This window comes from Ranitomeya imitator, chromosome 1, assembly GCF_032444005.1.
Source record: "Ranitomeya imitator isolate aRanImi1 chromosome 1, aRanImi1.pri, whole genome shotgun sequence".
NCBI classification, from domain to species: Eukaryota; Metazoa; Chordata; class Amphibia; order Anura; family Dendrobatidae; genus Ranitomeya; species Ranitomeya imitator.
Genome location: NC_091282.1, coordinates 638,337,260 through 638,351,242, shown reverse-complemented (window position 1 = coordinate 638,351,242; position 13,983 = coordinate 638,337,260).

Genomic DNA, 13,983 nt, shown 5'->3' with positions numbered 1-13,983 from the left:
AGTGTGTCTGACGTTGGGTGCGCACCACCACCGCCAGAGACACTTTATTGTACTATGAGGGACCCAGTGGCAGTGCCGTCGACCAAAAGCGTGCACACCCACCTCTTCAGACAAACAGCACTCTCACGGGTGCTTGCGCCAAGTGGCGATACCACGGCCCCGTGTGGGGAGTTTGGCCATTTAGGGAGGTGTAAACATGTCGTATGCTGGACAATCAGCTGCTGCAAATTACGAGATTGGTAAAGTCATTCAGAGTAGTCCACAGGCAATACCTTTTCATAGGAAAGCTAGGTGTCGGCCGGGCAAGGTGGGGCAAAAGAATTCGAAATCCAGTTGTGGTTCATTTTAATGAAGGTTAGATCATCAACATTTTGGGAAGCCAGACGAGTCCTTTTTTCGGTTAATATTGAACCTACAGCACTGAATACTCTTTCAGATAGGTCACTAGCTGCTGGGCAAGCAAGCTCCTGCAATGCATATTCTGCCAATTCTGGCCAGGTGTCTAATTTGGATGCCCAGTAATCAAATGGGAATGACGGTTGAGGTAGAACATCGATAAGGGATGAAAAATAGTTAGTAACCATACTGGACAAATGTTGTCTCCTGTCACTTTGAATTGATGCAGCAGTACCTGTCCTGTCTGCGGTCATAGCAAAATCACTCCACAACCTGGTCAGAAAACCCCTCTGTCCAACGCCACTTCTGATGTGTGCACCCCTAACATTCCTGGTCTGCTGCCCCCTGCAGCTCGTGTGAGAACGATCACGAGCGCTGTGTGCTGGGAATGCCTGAAGCAAACGGTCAACAAGAGTTGATTGTTTGGTTGCTAATATTAGTTCCAAGTTCTCATGTGGCATAATATTTTGCAATTTGCCTTTATAGCGAGGATCAAGGAGGCAGGCCAACCAGTAATCGTCATCGTTCATCATTTTAGTAATGCGTGTGTCCCTTTTGAGGATTCGTAAGGCATAATCCGCCATGTGGGCCAAAGTTCCAGTTGTCAAATCTGCGGTTGTGATTGGTTGAGGGGCAGTTTCAGGCAAATCTACGTCACTTGTGTCCCTCACAAAACCAGAACCCGGCCTTGCCACGCCACCAATTTCCAGTGCCCCCGGGAAAGCTTCCTCATTAAAAATATACTCATCCCCATCATCCTCTTCGTCCTCCACCTCCTCTTCGCCCGCTACCTCGTCCTGTACACTGCCCTGACCAGACAATGGCTGACTGTCAACAAGGCTTTTTCTCTTTCTCTGGTGCAGACGCCTGATCCTTTATGTGCGTCAAACTTTGCATCAGCAGACACATTAGGGGGATGCTCATGCTTATTATGGCGTTGTCTGCACTAACCAGCCGTGTGCATTCCTCAAAACACTGAAGGACTTGACACATGTCTTGTATCTTCGACCACTGCACACCTCACAACTCCATGTCTGCCATCCTACTGCCTGCCCGTGTATGTGTATCCTCCCACAAAAACATAACAGCCCGCCTCTGTTCGCACAGTCTCTGAAGCATGTGCAGTGTTGAGTTCCACCTTGTTGCAACGTCTATGATTAGGCGATGCTGGGGAAGGTTCAAAGACCGCTGATAGGTCTGCATACGGCTGGAGTGTACAGGCGAACGTCGGATATGTGAGCAAAGTCCACGCACTTTGAGGAGCAGGTCGGAGAACCCAGGATAAGTTTTCAATAAGCACTGCACCACCAGGTTTAAGGTGTGAGCCAGGCAAGGAATGTGTTTCAGTTGGGAAAGGGAGATGGCAGCCATGAAATTCCTTCCGTTATCACTCACTACCTTGCCTGCCTCAAGATCTACTGTGCCCAGCCACGACTGCGTTTCTTGCTGCAAGAACTCGGACAGAACTTCCGCGGTGTGTCTGTTGTCGCCCAAACACTTCATAGCCAATACAGCCTGCTGACGCTTGCCAGTAGCGGGGCCATAATGGGACAACTGGTGTGCAACAGTGACAGCTGCCGATGGAGTGGTTGGGCGACTGCGGTCTGTGGAAGAGCTCTCCCTTCTGCAGGAGGACGAGGAGGAGGAGGGGGTGCAAATGCCTACAGCCAACTGTTTCCTAGACCGTGGGCTAGGCACAACTGTCCCGAAATTGATGTCCCCTGTGGACCCTGCATCCACCACATTCACCCAGTGTGCCGTGATGGACACGTAACGTCCCTGGCCATGCCTACTGGTCCATGCATCTGTAGTCAGGTGCACCTTTGTACTCACAGATTGCCTGAGTGCATGGACGATGCGCTCTTTAACATGCTGGTGCAGGGCTGGGATGGCTTATCTCGAAAAGAAGTGTCGACTGGGTAGCTCGTAGCGTGGTTCAGCGTACTCCATCAGGGCTTTGAAAGCTTCGCTTTCAACTAACCGGTAGGGCATCATCTCTAACGAGATTAGTCTAGCTATGTGGGCGTTAAAACCCTTTGTACGCGGATGCGAGGATAAGTACTTCCTTTTTCTAACCAGAGTCTCATGTAGGGTGAGCTGGACTGGAGAGCTGGAGATCGTGGAACTAGCGGATGTGCCGGTGGACATGGCAGACTGAGAGACGGTTGGAGACGGTATTGTTTCCGCCGGTGCCCTAGATGCAGTATTTCCTCCTACGAAACTGGTGATTCCCTGACCCTGACTGCTTTGGGCTGGCAAAGAAACCTGCACAGATACTGCTGGTGGTGCGGAAAATGGTGGCCTTACAGTGACGGAAGGGATGTAGCGTTGCTGACTAGCTTCATTGGCCGAGGGTGCTACAACCTTAAGAGACGTTTGGTAGTTAGTCCAGGCTTGCAAATGCATGGTGGTTAAATGTCTATGCATGCAACTTGTATTGAGACTTTTCAGATTCTGACCTCTGCTTAAGCTAGTTGAACATTTTTGACAGATGACTTTGTGCGGATCAATTGGATGTTGTTTAAAAAAATGCCAGACTGCACTCTTTCGAGCCTCGGATCCCTTTTCAGCCATTGCAGACTGAGCTTTAACCGGATGGACACGCTGTCCTCCAACAGTTTTTGGCTTTGCCACGCGTTTTGGGCCAGATACTGGCCCGGCAGATGGAACCTGTTGCGATGTTGATGCCTGCTGCGGCCCCTCCTCCTCCGCTTCAGAACTACTGCCGCCTGCACCCTGTTCCCCCAATGGCTGCCAATCGGGGTCAACAACTGGGTCATCTATAACCTCCTCTTCTAGCTCGTGCGCAACTTCGTCTGTGTCACCGTGTAAGTCGGTGGTAGAGTGTTCGTGATGGGGCAACATAGTCTTATCAGGGTCTGATTCTGGATCAGTACCCTGCGAGGGCAATGTTGTGGTCTGAGTCAAAGGACCAGCATAGTAGTCTGGCTGTGGCTGTGCATCAGTGCACTCCATGTCAGATTCAACTTGTAATGGGCATGGCCTGTTAACTGCTTCACTTTCTAAGCCAGGGACGGTATGTGTAAAAAGTTCCATGGAGTAACCCGTTGTGTCGCCTGACGCATCCTTCTCTGTTGTTGTTTTTGCTGAAGAGGACAAGGAAGCGACTTGTCCCTGACCGTGAACATCCACTAACGACGCGCTGCTTTTACATTTACCAGTTTCAAAAGAGGAGGCAAAAGAGCTAGAGGCTGAGTCAGCAAGGTAAGCCAAAACTTGCTCTTGCTGCTCCGGCTTTGAAAGCGGTTTTCCTACTCCCAGAAAAGGGAGCGTTCGAGGCCTTCTGTAGCCAGACGACGAACCTGGCTCCACATCCAGCTCCAGACTTAGGTGCAATATTTCTTTTCCCACGACCACCTGATGCTCCACTACCACTACCATCATTACCAGCTGGCAATGAACGCCCACGGCCACGACCTCTTCCACCAGACTTCCTCATTGTTTTAAAAACTTAACCAAAGTAACGGTATTTGTTGCTGTCAAACAACTTACACGGTGAGCTATAACTTCAGTATGATTTCGATATCCCTTTACAGGTTGGTGAGACCGCAAGGAAAATCAGGCACAATGTTACACACTCTGTTTTCTGTGGCACCAAATCAGAGAGATGCCACACACGCAGGACTGTCACTCAAGCACAAATGTCAATATTAATCTCCCACTGTATTTTTTTTTTTTTCAGGGAGAATTTAGAAAGCAAAAAAAAAAAAATTTGCCTTTCTATGGCCCAGTGCCCACTATTTGAGAGAGAGAGATGGCACACCCAGGAGTCAAGACTGGCACACAAGCAGGAAGGGCAATGACCCAGCCTATTTTGACCTTAAAGACCTTGCCGTTTTTTGCAATTCTGACCAGTGTCCCTTTATGAGGTAATAACTCAGGAACACTTCAACGGATCCTAGCGGTTCTGAGATTGTTTTTTCGTGACATATTGGGCTTCATGTTAGTGGTAAATTTAGGTCAATAAATTCTGCGTTTATTTGTGATAAAAATGGAAATTTGGCGAAAATTTTGAAAATTTCGCAATTTTCACATTTTGAATTTTTATTCTGTTAAACCAGAGAGTTATGTGACACAAAATAGTTACTAAATAACATTTCCCACATGTATACTTTACATCAGCACAATTTTGGAAACAAAAATTTTTTTTTGCTAGGAAGTTATAAGGGTTAAAATTTGACCAGCGATTTCTCATTTTTACAACGAAACTTACAAAACCATTTTTTTTAGGGACCACCTCACATTTGAAGTCAGTTTGAGGGGTCTATATGGCTGAAAATACCCAAAAGTGACACCATTCTAAAAACTGCACCCCTCAAGGTACTCAAAACCACATTCAAGAAGTTTATTAACCCTTCAGGTGCTTCACAGCAGCAGAAGCAACATGGAAGGAAAAAATGAACATTTAACTTTTTAGTCACAAAAATTATCTTTTAGCAATAATTTTTTTATTTTCCCAATGGTAAAAGGAGAAAATGAACCACGAAAGTTGTTGTCCAATTTGCCCTGAGTACGCTGAAACCTCATATGTGGGGGTAAACCACTGTTTGGGCGCACGGCAGGGCTTGGAAGGGAAGGAGCGCCATTTGACTTTTTGAATGAAAAATTGGCTCCACTCTTTAGCGGACACCATGTCACGTTTGGAGAGCCCCCGTGTGCCTAAAAATTGGAGCTCCCCCACAAGTGACCCCATTTTGGAAACTAGACGCCCCAAGGAACTTATCTAGATGCATAGTGAGCACTTTGAACCCCCAGGTGCTTCACAAATTGATCCGTAAAAATGAAAAAGTACTTTTTTTTCACAAAAAAATTATTTTACCCTCAATTTTTTCATTTTCACATGGGCAACAGGATAACATGGATCCTAAAATTTGTTGGGCAATTTCTCCTGAGTACACCAATACCTCACATGTGGGGGTAAACCACTGTTTGGGCACATGGTAAGGCTCGGAAGGGAAGGAGCGCCATTTGACTTTTTAAATGAAAAATTATCTCCATCGTTAGCGGACACCATGTCGCGTTTGGAGAGACCCTGTGTGCCTAAACATTTGCGCTCCCCCACAAGTGACCCCATTTTGGAAACTAGACCCCCAAGGAACTTATCTAGATGCATATTGAGCACTTTAAACCCCCAGGTGCTTCACAGAAGTTTATAACGCAGAGCCATGAAAATAAAAAATAATTTTTCTTTCCTCAAAAATGATTTTTTAGCCTGGAATTTCCTATTTTGCCAAGGGTAATAGGAGAAATTGGACCCCAAATGTTGTTGTCCAGTTTGTCCTGAGTACGCTGATACCCCATATGTGGGGGTAAACCACTGTTTGGGCGCACGGCAGGGCTCGGAAGGGAAGGCACGCCATTTGGCTTTTTAAATGGAAAATTAGCTCCAATCATTAGCGGACACCATGTCACGTTTGGAGAGCCCCTGTGTGCCTAAACATTGGAGATCCCCCAGAAATGACCCCATTTTGGAAACTAGACCCCCAAAGGAACTAATCTAGATGTGTGGTGAGGACTTTGAACCCCCAAGTGCTTCACAGAAGTTTATAACGCAGAGCCATGAAAATAAAAAATAAAAATTTTTTCTCAAAAATTATTTTTAGCCTGCAATTTTTTATTTTCCCAAGGGTAACAGGAGAAATTTGACCCCAAAAGTTGTTGTCAAGTTTCTCCTGAGTACGCTGATACCCCATATGTGGGGGTAAACCACTGTTTGGGCACATGCCGGGGCTCGGAAGTGAAGTAGTGACGTTTTGAAATGCAGACTTTGATGGAATGCTCTGTGGGCGTCACGTTGCGTTTGCAGAGCCCCTGATGTGGCATAACAGTAGAAACCCCCCACAAGTGACCCCATTTTGGAAATTAGACCCCGAAAGGAACTTATCTAGATATGGTGTGAGCACTTTGAACCCCCAAGTGCTTCACAGAAGTTTATAATGCAGAGCCGTGAAAATAATAAATACGTTTTCTTTCCTCAAAAATAATTATTTAGCCCAGAATTTTTTAATTTTTCCAAGGGTAACAGGAGAAATTTGACCCTAATATTTGTTGTCCAGTTTCTCCTGAGTACGGTGATACCCCATATGTGGGGGTAAACTACTGTTTGGGCACATGCCGGGGCTCGGAATTGAAGTAGTGACGTTTTGAAATGCAGACTTTGATGGAATGCTCTGTGGGCGTCACGTTGCGTTTGCAGAGCCCCTGATGTGGCTAAACAGTAGAAACCCCCCACAAGTGACCCCATTTTGGAAACTAGACCCCGAAAGGAACTTATCTAGATGTGTGGTGAGCACTTTGAACCCCCAAGTGCTTCATAGAAGTTTATAATGCAGAACCGTGAAAATAATAAATACGTTTTCTTTCCTCAAAAATAATTATTTAGCCCAGAATTTTTTATTTTCCCAAGGGTTACAGGAGAAATTGGACCCCAAAAGTTGTTGTCCAGTTTCTCCTGAGTACGCTGATACCCCATGTGTGGAGGTAAACCACTGTTTGGGCACATGCCGGGGCTCGGAAGGGAAGTAGTGACTTTTGAAATGCAGACTTTGATGAAATGGTCTGCGGGCGTCACATTGCGTTTGCAGAGCCCCTGGTGTGCCTAAACAGTAGAAACCCCCCACACGTGACCCCATTTTGGAAACTAGACCCCGAAAGGAACTTATCTAGATATGTGGTGAGCACTTTGAACCCCCAAGTGCTTCACAAACGTTTACAACGCAGAGCCGTGAAAATAAAAAATCATTTTTCTTTCCTCAAAAATGATGTTTTAGCAAGCATTTTTTTATTTTCACAAGGGTAACAGGAGAAATTGGACCCCAGTAATTGTTGCGCAGTTTATTCTGAGTATGCTGGTACCCCATATGTGGGGGTAAACCACTGTTTGGGCACACGTCGGGGCTCGGAATTGAGGGAGCACCATTTGACTTTTTGAATACGAGATTGGCTGGAATCAATGGTGGCGCGATGTTGCGTTTGGAGACCTCTGATGTGCCCAGGGCCGCCATCAGGGCATTACAGGCATCACTGCCGTATGGGGCCCGGTGATGAGGAGCAAAAAGGGGGGCCCGAGCGAGCACGCTGGCAGCCGGTCCGGTCCGCGCTCTGCTCGGGCCCCCCCTGACATTTTTATTGCGGCTGCGGCTGCAGTGCCACTCTGCTGTGCCTGCTGTCCCTAAAAGTGCCTTGTACCTTTAAGGCGGCCGGGCCCGCGGTGCATCATGGGCCCGCCCGCCGCAAGTTAGTGACGTCACACGCTGCCCTGCTCCACTTCCTCATTCCGGGACCAGAGCAGAGCAGCGTGCGGCGCCGCGGTGTGACACCACGTGGTCCGTGGACGGCGGAGGGAGCAGAGAAGAGGCAGCGTGGGACCACCGGACGACGAGGGACCCGGCCGGCGGACGAGAAAGGCAGGCGGCTGCAGCGGGGGACCGGCAGAGGAGAGGGCAGAGGCAAGCGCCGGCCCGGCGGCAGCGGGCCCGGGGCCAGAAGAGGCAAGCACCGGCGGGCGGCGGCAGCGGGGGACCGGCAGAGGAGAGGGCAGAGGAAAGCGCCGGCCCGGCGGCAGCGGGCCCGGGGCCAGAAGAGGCAAGCACCGGCGGGCGGCGGCAGCGGGGGACCGGCGGGCGGCGGAGGACCAGTCAGACGGCAGAGGAGAAGAGGCAGGCGGGGGAGGGGGCAGTAAAGCTGGACAGGGGGGGGGGGCAGAAAGCTGGACACAGGGGGGGGGCAGAAAGCTGGACACGGGGGGAGGGGGGGGCAGAATGCTGGACGGGGGGGGGGGGCAGAGTGCTGGACAGGGATGGGGTAGAGTGCTGGGCAGATTGCTGGACAGAGATGGGGCAGGATTGGACACAGGTGGGGCAGAGTGCTGGGCAGAGTGCTGGACAGAGATGGGGCAGAGTGCTGGACAGAGATGGGGCAGGATTGGACACAGATGGGGCAGAGTGCTGGGGCAGAGTGCTGGGCAGAGATGGGGCAGAGTGCTGGGCAGAGATGGGGCAGAGTGCTGGGCAGAGATGGGGCAGAGTGCTGGACAGAGATGGGGCAGGATTGGACACAGATGGGGCAGAGTGCTGGGCAGAGATGGGGCAGAGTGCTGGGCAGAGATGGGGCAGAGTGCTGGGCAGAGATGGGGCAGAGTGCTGGACAGAGATGGGGCAGGATTGGACACAGGTGGGGCAGAGTGCTGGGCAGAGATGGGGCAGAGTGCTGGACAGAGATGGGGCAGAGTGCTGGACAGAGATGGGGCAGGATTGGACACAGATGGGGCAGAGTGCTGGGCAGAGTGCTGGGCAGAGATGGGGCAGAGTGCTGGGCAGAGATGGGGCAGAGTGCTGGGCAGAGATGGGGCAGAGTGCTGGGCAGAGATGGGGCAGAGTGCTGGGCAGAGATGGGGCAGAGTGCTGGGCAGAGATGGGGCAGAGTGCTGGGCAGAGATGGGGCAGAGTGCTGGGCAGAGATGGGGCAGAGTGCTGGACAGAGATGGGGCAGGATTGGACACAGGTGGGGCAGAGTGCTGGGGCAGAGTGCTGGGCAGAGATGGGGCAGAGTGCTGGACAGAGATGGGGCAGGATTGGGCAGAGATGGGGCAGAGTGCTGGACACAGATGGGGCAGAGTGCTGGACAGAGATGGGGCAGGATTGGACACAGATGGGGCAGAGTGCTGGGCAGAGTGCTGGGCAGAGATGGGGCAGAGTGCTGGGCAGAGATGGGGCAGAGTGCTGGGCAGAGTGCTGGGCAGAGATGGGGCAGAGTGCTGGACAGAGATGGAGCAGAGTGCTGGACAGAGATGGGGCAGGATTGGACACAGATGGGGCAGAGTGCTGGAAAGAGATGGGCAGGATTGGACACAGATGGGGCAGAGTGCTGGACAGAGATGGGGCAGAGTGCTGGACAGAGATGGGGCAGAGTGCTGGACAGAGATGGGGCAGAGTGCTGGACAGAGATGGGGCAGAGTGCTGGACAGAGATGGGGCAGAGTGCTGGACAGAGATGGGGCAGAGTGCTGGACAGAGATGGGGCAGAGTGCTGGACAGAGATGGGGCAGAGTGCTGGACAGAGATGGGGCAGAGTGCTGGACAGAGATGGGGCAGAGTGCTGGACAGAGATGGGGCAGAGTGCTGGACAGAGATGGGGCAAGATTAGAGACAGATGGGGCAGGATGGATACGATGGAGACAGATGGGGCAGAATGGGGAGATCATATGGGGCAGAATGGATACTCATGAGGGCAGGATGGGAGAACATATGGCTGGAGCCTGGAATGAGACACACGGGGGCTAGGATGGCGAATATTACCATAGGGGCTAATTAAGGGATATTATTATTGCAGTGATGTATTTATTTTATTTTTTGAGTATACTGTTTTAAATGGGGGGGCGGTCCTGTTACTGGGTAGAGTGATACTATGTTGCCTTCTTCATGTGGTGTAATGTAGAAGTTGGGAAAATTAAGTAATGTGTTCTACAATCGGAACTCGAGATAACTGTTTTATTTCCTGCACCTGCAGAGACGAGTCCTGGCTGGATGAAGTGATGGCGGTCTGTGCTGGATGAAAGATGAAGGACTTCACCTAGAGACGTCACTGGTGAGTCAGTGTTACCTATACACTGACACTATACACTGTATACTATATACAGAGGTCCTGTGTACAATGTCACCAGTGATCACTGTATTACCTATACATTATATACAGAGCTCCTGTGTATAATGTCACCGGTGATCACTGTATTACCTGTACACAGACACTGCTTACTAATTACAGATCTCCTGTGCATAATGGCACTGCTGGTGATAGTATTGTGGGTTTTTTTTTTATTACTGATCAGTATTGTAGTATTCAGTCATTGGTGGTAATATGTGGTCTGGTCATGGTGTAGCGGTATTTGTTCCTTGTATTTTATATTATTCGATCACTGTGGTGGTAATATGTCATCTGGTCATAGTGCTGTGGTATTTGTTCCTTGTATGTAGTATTATAGGTCATTTTAAAAATTGAAAAAGAAATAAAAATATACCTAAATTGTATTGCATATTTTAACAAATATTTAATAGGTTACAGCAGAGTAGGGCCCGGCCAAAAGTGTCTACCGTGTTATGGTGGCGGCTTAAAAAATCTTTTTGGCCAAAACAAAAGCTGCCGGCTATATGTGTGATCTGGTGATGGGAACTGTCAATGTGTGATAGGTGAGAAGTGGAGATTTTCCAAGAGAGAGCGGTGGGACTGTGGACAGTTCGTGGGGTGGAGCCTGGAGGCGGGGCTGGGGTGGAGCCTGGGCGGAGTCTCAAGGGGGCCCCGAAAATTTTGCCAGTATGGGGCCCCGAAATTTCTAGTGGCAGCCCTGGATGTGCCTAAACAGTGATAACCCCTCAATTCTACCTCCAACACTAACCCCAACACACCCCTAACCCTAATCCCAACTGTAGCCATAACCCTAATCACAACCCTAACCACAACCCTAATTCCAACCCTAACCCTAAGGCTATGTGCCCACGTTGCGGATTCGTGTGAGATTTTTCAGCATCATTTTTGAAAAATTTACGGGTAAAAGGCACTGCGTTTTACCTGCGGATTTTCCGCGGATTTCCAGTGTTTTTTGTGCGGATTTCACCTGCGGATTCCTATTGAGGAACAGGTGTAAAACGCTGCGGAATCCGCGCAAAGAATTGACATGCAGCGTTTCCGCGCGGTATTTTCCGCACCATGGGCACAGCGGATTTGGTTTTCCATGGTACTGTAAACCTGATGGAACACTGCTGCGAATCCGCAGCGGCCAATCCGCTGCGGATCTGCAGCCAAATCCGCACCGTGTGCACATAGCCTAATTCTAAAGGTATGTGCACACGCTGCGGAAAACGGGGCGGATTCGCAGCAGTTTCCCATGAGTTTACAGTTCAATGTAAACCTATGGGAAACAAAAATCGCTGTACACATGCTGCGGAAAAACTGCACGGAAACGCAGCAGTTTACATTCCGCAGCATGTCACTTCTTTCTGCGGATTCCGCAGCGGTTTTACAACTGCTCAAATAGAAAATCGCAGTATTAAAACCGCAGTGAAATGCGCAGAAAAAACGCGGTAAATCCGCCATAAATCCGCAGCGGTTTAGCACTGCGGATTTATCAAATCCGCAGCGGAAAAATTCGCAGAGGACCAGAATACGTGTGCACATACCAAAACCCTAACCCTAGCCCTAACCCTACCCCTAACCCTACCCTTAACTATACCCCTAACCCTACCCCTAACCCTACCCCTAACCCTACCCCTAACCCTAACCCTACCCCTATTCTAACATTAGTGGAAAAAAAAAAATTCTTTAGTTTTTTATTGTCCCTACCTATGGGGGTGACAAAGGGCCCCCCCGGTCATTTATAATTTTTTTTATTTTGATCACTGAGATATAATCTATCTCAGTGATCAAAATGCACTTTGGAACGAATCTGCCGGCTGGCAGATTCGGCGGGCGCACTGCGCATGCGCCCGCCATTTTGGAAGATGGCGGCGCCCAGGGAGAAGACGGACGGACCCCGGCAGGATCGGTAAGTATGATGGGGTGGAGGGGGACACGGGGGGGGGGGGGATCGGAGCATGGGGGGGTGGATCGGAGCGCGGGAGGGGTGGAACGGAGCACGGGGGGGTGCATTGTAGCATCGGGGGGTGGATCGGACTGCAGGGGGGGTGGATCGGACTGCAGGGGGGGTGGATCGGAGTGCAGGGGGGGTGGTTGGAGCACGGGGGAGGGTGATTGGAGCACGGGGGGAGCGGACAAGAGCACGTGGGGAGCGGAGCACAGGACGGAGGGGAGCCGGAGCAGTGTACCGGACAGATGGGAGGGCTGGGGGGGCGATCGGTGGGGTGGGGGCACATTAGTGTTTCCAGCCATGGCCGATGATATTGCAGCATCGGCCATGGCTGGATTGTAATATTTCACCAGTTATAATAGGTGAAATATTACAAATCGCTCTGATTGGCAGTTTCACTTTCAACAGCCAATCAGAGCGATCGTAGCCACGGGGGGGTGAAGCCACCCCCCCTGGGCTAAACTACCACTCCCCCTGTCCCTGCAGATCGGGTGAAATGGGAGTTAACCCTTTCACCCGATCTGCAGGGACTTGATCTTTCCATGACGCCACATAGGCGTCATGGGTCGGATTGGCACCGACTTTCATGACGCCTACATGGCGTCATGGGTCGTGAAGGGGTTAATCTCCCACTGATTTTTTTTTTTTCAGGGAGGCTTTAGAAACAAAATAAAATAAAATGATTTTTTTAAGGAAGAATTTAGAAACCAAAAAAAAGTAAAATGATTTTTTGCCGGGAGAATTTAGAAACCAAATAAAAAAAAAATTGCCTTTCTATGGCCCAGTGCCCACTATTTTAGAGAGAGATGGCACACCCAGGAGTCAAGACTGGCACACAAGCAGAAAGGGCAATATTAATCTCCCACTGATTTTTTTTTTTTTCAGGGAGACTTTAGAAACCAAATAAAATAAAATGATTTTTTCCAGGAGAATTTAGAAACCAAATAAAAAAATAAATTGCCTTTCTATGGCCCAGTGCCCACTATTTAAAAGAGAGAGATGGCACACCCAGGAGTCAAGACTGGCACACAAGCAGAAAGGGCAATATTAATCTCCCACTGATTTTTTTTTTTCAGGGAGACTTTAGAAACAAAATAAAATAAAATGATTTTTTTAAGGAATAATTTAGAAACCAAATAAAATAAAATGATTTTTTCCGGGAGAATTTAGAAACCAAACAAAAAAAAATATAGGCTTTCTATGGCCCACTGAGTGAGAGATGGCACACACAGGAGTCAGGAGTGGCACACAAGCCCAGAGGCCAATATTTATCTCCCACTGATTGATTTATTGATTTTTTCAGGTAGAATTTAGAAACCAAATCAACCAAAAAAATAAATAGGCTTTCTATGGCCCACTGAGTGAGAGATGGCACACACAGGAGTCAGAAGTGGCACACAAGCCCAGAGGCCAATATTTATCTCCCACTGACTGATTTATTGATTTTTTCAGGTAGAATTTAGAAACCAAATCAACAAAAAAAATTAATAGGCTTTCTATGGCCCACTGAGTGAGAGATGGCACACACAGGAGTCAGGAGTGGCACACAAGCCCAGAGGCCAATATTTATCTCCCACTGATTGATTTATTGTTTTTTTTCAGGTAGAATTTAGAAACCAAATCAACCAAAAAAATAAATAGGCTTTCTATGGCCCACTGAGTGAGAGATGGCACACACAGGAGTCAGGAGTGGCACACAAGCCCAGAGGCCAATATTTATCTCCCACTGATTGATTTATTGATTTTTTTCAGGTAGAATTTAGAAACCAAATCAACAAAAAAAATTTATAGGCTTTCTATGGCCCACTGAGTGAGAGATGGCACACACAGGAGTCAGGAGTGGCACACAAGCCCAGAGGCCAATATTTATCTCCCACTGATTGATCTATTGATTTTTTCAGGTAGAATTTAGAAACCAAATCAACCAAAAAAATAAATAGGCTTTCTATGGCCCACTGAGTGAGAGATGGCACACACAGGAGTCAGGAG